General features: G+C 35.9%; 1 long non-coding RNA gene across 1 annotated transcript; it reads right to left on the reverse strand.

Moving 5' to 3' along the window:
• Positions 1 to 1,484: 1,484 nt before the first annotated feature.
• LOC124164325 lies at positions 1,485 to 4,830 on the reverse strand. Its single transcript, XR_006866026.1, has 3 exons — positions 4,698 to 4,830; positions 4,514 to 4,590; positions 1,485 to 1,674 (listed from the first exon to the last, which is right to left on the reverse strand). It is a non-coding gene; the product is annotated as an uncharacterized LOC124164325 (long non-coding RNA).
• Between the last annotated feature and the right edge of the window lie 1,362 nt (positions 4,831 to 6,192).

The following is a 6,192-nucleotide window of genomic DNA, read 5'->3' on the forward strand; positions in this document are numbered from 1 at the left end:
ATTCTCCCCTCCCCTCCTCTAGTTTCTTCATAGATGGGTTTTATATTGCTGTTGAATTTTGTCTCATTTCATTTTTTTATTTCTTCTCTTTAGGTTGGTGATACTGCTGCATCGGATTTTTATAAAAATAAAAGACTCAAAACGGGAGGAAGGTTTTCCTAATTCTAAATTTGACAAAACCGATTAGCGGACGTTAGTGACAATCTGCGGCATAATTTCTTTTGTACGTTATGACAATCGGCGTTTTCAGTGAAAAAAGAATACGCTTCATATTTTTTTAATCGTTTTGTGCATCCAAAGCACTTAGTAAATAGAGCGTTGTGTTATTCACGTGTTAACGTGACATTAATGGCGACATGCATGGTCACCTCAATTGCCAAAACTCGTGTCTTACTGCCCTCCGCTTGAGACCCACTGTAGACAGCCGGGCTTTGTCCGCGTGAATTCTTCACGAGTGCATCACTGAGCCTTCTAATTGAATATTAACGCCGCGGTGTGCGGCCATCACAGTTGGAGGGACAAGGGATGATGTTTTTGGAGCTGAAACCACATCAATATCACATTTGAATTGTAGTGGACATAGAAGGTACCCTAATTAGCATTTCTGATTCAATTATAGGTTCTATTGAAATTATTCACTTTTGAAGGGAATAAGTACTTGTAGATTATTTGATTCCATTCTCTTTGGTATTCACACTATAGCGCTACATTCAAGGATGAAGAGAAAAGTTGGTGGAGAAGCAAGGGACCACGTCAAGTGCTAAAAATGCTCAATTATAATGGACAAATGCCACTAAAGACAGGATAGATAATGAGGAAGGTAATATATTCATCCGTGAATATAATGTACAGTGGTTTGCAAAAGTTTCTTAACAAATCGAGCGGCGCCACTTCTGCTCCTTCAGAGAAATTGAGCTTCACTTACTGCTATTATTGTCCTTGGTTACGCGCCACATATATTTCGTTTGTTTGTAAATAGATGTTGTTCTCGAAGGTAAGAGCAAGAGGTGCCAACTGTGTAATATATTTATGGCCTGGCCGATCTAGTACCTACTCCAAGGATAGATGGCGTTAGTTGTCACCGGGAAATTCAAACCGGGCTTCTTCCCAATTCTGTTTAAGTTTTCGATTTAATTTTTTTGCATGGATATTTCAGCCTACAACAATTCAAATTACCAACAATTAAATAAATTGGAGGCATTTTGAATTCTTATAGGCCAAAATATCCATTGTAAAACCACTTCATCATTATTAAGCAGCTAAAGATTACTTTCCATGAAGTATCTTCGGTGTTTGTTGAGAATTACTTGTCACTTTACTAAGAACTTTAATTTAATGAGCATTAATTCATCAATCATAACAAAAGATGATGATAAATCATATTATCGATAAAAATACTGCTAAAGCAATGGAATAACTCTAAAGGCAATTATTGGCAAAGTTGAAAATAGCATGCGCTGATTTAAAAAATTCAAATAATACAATATTGTCAACACAAAAATTTAATTAACTCAATAATGTGCAGCTACATAGTAACACAATTCATGATAAATAATGAAAAAAGTACAAAAATATGTAAAATATCAATTTTCCTCTTTACTCTTGCCAGAAATTATAGCTGTTCTTCACTTTTCCCACAATGATGATCCCTGATTGCTAATTCAACCAAATAACCTGAAAGAAATAAAGGACACGAATGAGACATGGCAATCACCATCATGCTCTCTAAGGTAAAAGTAATATTAAAATCCTAGGAGAAGGGAGAACCAAACTTTTTCTAAAATAACACATTGGTCACCAACTTAGCAATGCCTTTACACTATCATGTATTTGGTATAGGAACAATTGGAACAATTTAATTGGGCCTCACTTCATCATTAGGACCTAACATGATGTCTTGGGAGCCCTACTCCCACCTTTTTGGAATGATTTCGTAGGAATACAGAAAAATCAATTTAAGGTTGTCACGAAATTTATAGGTTGTTCGCCTAATACATTAGTGGTAAAAATGTAAAAAGCAGGTGATTTGGTAAAAATTAAAAAAAAAATAGGAGATACAGTAAATATGAACGTTTGCTAACACACACTCAGGAGTTAATACAAAGGAGCTGCAGATAACTCATCTGTCACCTTAAAGACTAGGCCGAATGTGACTGACTCATAGTATGAGAAATTCAATCGCTGTCATTCAAAGGAAAACTGAGTGTATAAATATTTTTTGTTGAGATAAATTATGTCACCATATGCTTAACAGATCCCTGATAAAAATAAACTCCTCCATTGTGGTGAGGTGTACCCTCCAATGAGGGTAAGGGAAGGATAGGTGTACCCTTCCTATACCACTCAGCAAGGGCAGACGAAGGGTATTTTAGAAGATTGGTGGGTAGGCCCTCTCCTTCCTGGAGTGTACAGGAAGGGTAGAGGAAGGGTTGGGCCAGCCAGGGTAAAGGAAGGATAGGTGTACCCTTCCTATACCCTTAAGCAAGTGTAGACGAAGGGTATTTAGAACATTGGTGGGTAGGCCCTCTCCTTCCTGGAGTGTACGGGAAGAATTGGGCCAGCCTCAATAAAGGGTACAGGAAGGGTAGGACTAATATAAAAACTAAATTAAACGAATGGGGATGAGTTGTAACAGTGATTTCTAAAGTTATAAGACAGAAAAAAAATTAGCCTTCACATGGTTTTGAACCCAGAACCTACATATTGGAGGATAATGAACTACGGCTTTTACAACCTCAGCTATTGAGGTACTTGTCAGATGTCGCTTCTCAACGGAACTTATACTACAAAATCTTAAGATGAGATTCGCACCCAGGCCTATGTGGAAGAAAGCCGTGTCTTTTTTCTACCTATTTCGTTTCAGAAAATAAGATCGGCATTCAAGTACCGAACATTACTCTTGCGATGTCCCATTGTCAGCCACACAATATGTTACATCCGAGAAATGCGAATGAAAGAACTTCTAAATGAGCTTTTTTCACACAATTATAGAAACTATTGTGTACAGTGGCGTAGCCAGGAATTTTGTTTGGGGGGGGGGGTCCAAAACCAGGTGGGGAAAGTTTTGAAAACAGGATACTAAGTAATGGGTTTTCAACTAATTCAAACACTTTTCATAATCGAAAAAACTTCAATAGTTAAAGAAGTATTTTTTTTAATTCATCATTTTTCAATATTTTGTTTTCTTTTATGAAGGAAAATGATTGTTTTTATATTTCGGGGGGTGGAGGGTCCAAACCCCCTGGGAACCCACCCCTCCCCTATGAAAAAAATGTATAAACCTGTTTCAAATTTTTATACATTCTTATACATTGCCATGGTAATGTATAAGAATGTATAAAATTTTGAAACAGGTTTATACAATTTTTTCATAGGGGCTGCAGCCATGGCTATACATATTCAGTGGCTTAGCCATGGCTAAGCCACTGAATATGTATATTATTGTTTTCCTCAAGGGAATTTTAAAGATTAGTTGTGTAGCCCGTCTATCTTTGCTTTCAAAGACTGCTTTACGTTCTTGTACAGAACTCAATACTCTTTAGCAGGTGAAAGTAGCTGAGGAGATACTTTCAGGATATGTTTTCCTCAGTTATAAATGCTAAGTCCCAAGGAAGGGTACACAGATGGTAAGGGAAGGAGTTCCAAGGAAGGGTAGACGAAGGATTTTTCTATCCTTCCCTTACCCTTAATGGTGGGCAGGGCGTGGGTTGTGTAAGGGTAACTACCCACCATGAAGGCTACTACCCTTCCTTTACCCACCATGGTGGAGTTTATTTTTTTCAGGGATATCAGTCATTAGTATATCATAACCTAAAAGGCGTTAGCGTAAAGGCATTACTCATTTGGTGTCCACTTAATGAAAATGAAACAGGAAGCACTGAATGATAGAATGATTCATCAAAATTTAGGCACTCTCTTTGAGGAAATATCCTTATGAAATACTTCTGACTTCATGAAATTGTCATACTAAACTGAATCAAAAATTTAAACATATGAAACAGTTTGATCAGAAGATCTGAAGGCAGAGTGTCAGAATTAAAAATAACAGAGTACCAAATGTAGTTGTGAATTGATTTCTCAGCTGCTTACAACAATGAATATGTTACTGTATTCATGAAGTAACAAGTAATGGCAGAATACTTGAATTCATAGAATAGCTGAAGTCATCAATAACTTTGGTTTAAAGCATCAAACTTGTCAAAAATTTATGAAAATTGCATGCAATATTACAAGAGAATGACAAAGAGTTTGAGAATCCACATTCGTATAATAGTTGATAATCGTTCTGGACAAAATTTTGTATGAAGTGGAATATACATGCAAAAATACATGGTGACTTCATTTCAGGCCTTGGTCAATATACTTCCAAGACTTGATACTAAAAATCCATCAATGAATTCTTTAACTAATCGATACATACTTTTTAAAATGTGAGCCTCAACATTCGATCAGAAAAGTGTGGAAGGAATGGAGGGATTTAGAAAATTATTACATTTCCTCTTGAATTACTTACCTTTAGCAAAACAGTAGATTCCTAGACCATATATACGACATGCCATCAGAGGTAACTTGAATATATCAACCGGCTAGCTGCAAGTAATACAATGGATATATTTTAATTGGTGGCAATGATGACAATTGTTTCAGATCTAAAAGTTAATGTACATATATGGTTCAGTCCCTTTGTAATAACATACCTTTGTTTCAACAGCAACAGAATGATCATCCTCATATCTCTGTCATGCCATCTAGAGGTAGCCAGAATGCATCAAAGAGCTTGCTGAACATGAAAATGATTGAAGGCAATAATGAGAATATTTAAATGTCCAGCTGTTGAATAGTCATTTATGAGCAATATAATTTCAATTCATACCATCATATCTTCATAAATGATGGTATGAATTGAAATTTATATATTTCATTCATACCATCCTATTGTATCATAAGAACCAATTAACTGCAACTACATTTGTCAAACAGCAACTACTCATTTGTTAAATTTTCAGTGGAAAACACTCTAATCCTATATCAAAGGATTATTTCACATCTGTTCAGTTATTTCTAAGCTAAAACTCAATTTACACTCCCAAAATTTACTATACGAAGAATGACTGATGGAAAATAAGAATAACTTTATAAATGGACACTAATTCAATAACAACAGAAACCCTCCTTTTTCCGGGCTTGGGACCGGAAACACAGGTCTTGAGATATCAATACCTCCATTGCAAATAATAGGTCAACAATCATGACCCACCGAATCAAATCTTAATACAAAACAGGAGGTCCACAAATCACATGAACGAGTTCTTATAGTACAGCATATATTAATGGAAATACTTCCATGTATCTCCACCGATGGCTTAACAAGTTATCACTATGCCTCTCCTCCTTTTATAGAGAAAATAATTGTGTTTGGTTGCTACATGCAATTAAAAAGGTACGTGGAAATTGCTGATGCAATGATCACGTTAACAAGTTACACTCTGAAACATTTCACCAATTTAGCAGAACGAATTTCGGACACATATGAATGACAATTTGTTAAAAATAACGAGGGTATCTTGAAAACGTTGCATCAACAACGTTCACCACCAGCATTTCCAACAACCCCATCAACTTAATAGACACATTGGAATAATTATCGAATGCACATCAAAATTCCTTGAAGAAAGAAGTACATTATAAGCTAATATGGCTTGAAAACTTAACAGTTTATATCAAATAATTATATATATATATCTGAATGAAGAAAACACTCACCTGAAAACAGTTCGCGGAAATCGAAAGAACTTGCAATCTTTCGATTGACAATCCCTAACTGCACATTTTGAGGCGTTAAATGTCACTACACTTCCAGAAAATTGTCGATTAACAAACCTTTTCTGCGTTAAAAGCAAAAAAGAACACGGCCCACAACGAGTATGACGACAACGACAACACAGCTGATGGACGGCATGGAACGGTGCGCAATGTCCGTTGAAACGATTCAAAACATAAACACATGTGCGAATGAAAATATTACTTTGAGTTATGTAGTAATGTCAAAAATATCAATAAAAATAAAAATACGAATATCTGAAAGTACTTCATCATTAAAATTGAAAAAATATATTTGAGTTATAGCTTACTCCAACTATAGGCGGAGTGGCGGTCGGTGGTACCTCTTCCCCCGGGCCTGATAAACGGCCT

The sequence above is a fragment of the Ischnura elegans genome, chromosome 8 (genome assembly GCF_921293095.1).
Source record: "Ischnura elegans chromosome 8, ioIscEleg1.1, whole genome shotgun sequence".
Lineage (NCBI taxonomy): Eukaryota > Metazoa > Arthropoda > Insecta > Odonata > Coenagrionidae > Ischnura > Ischnura elegans.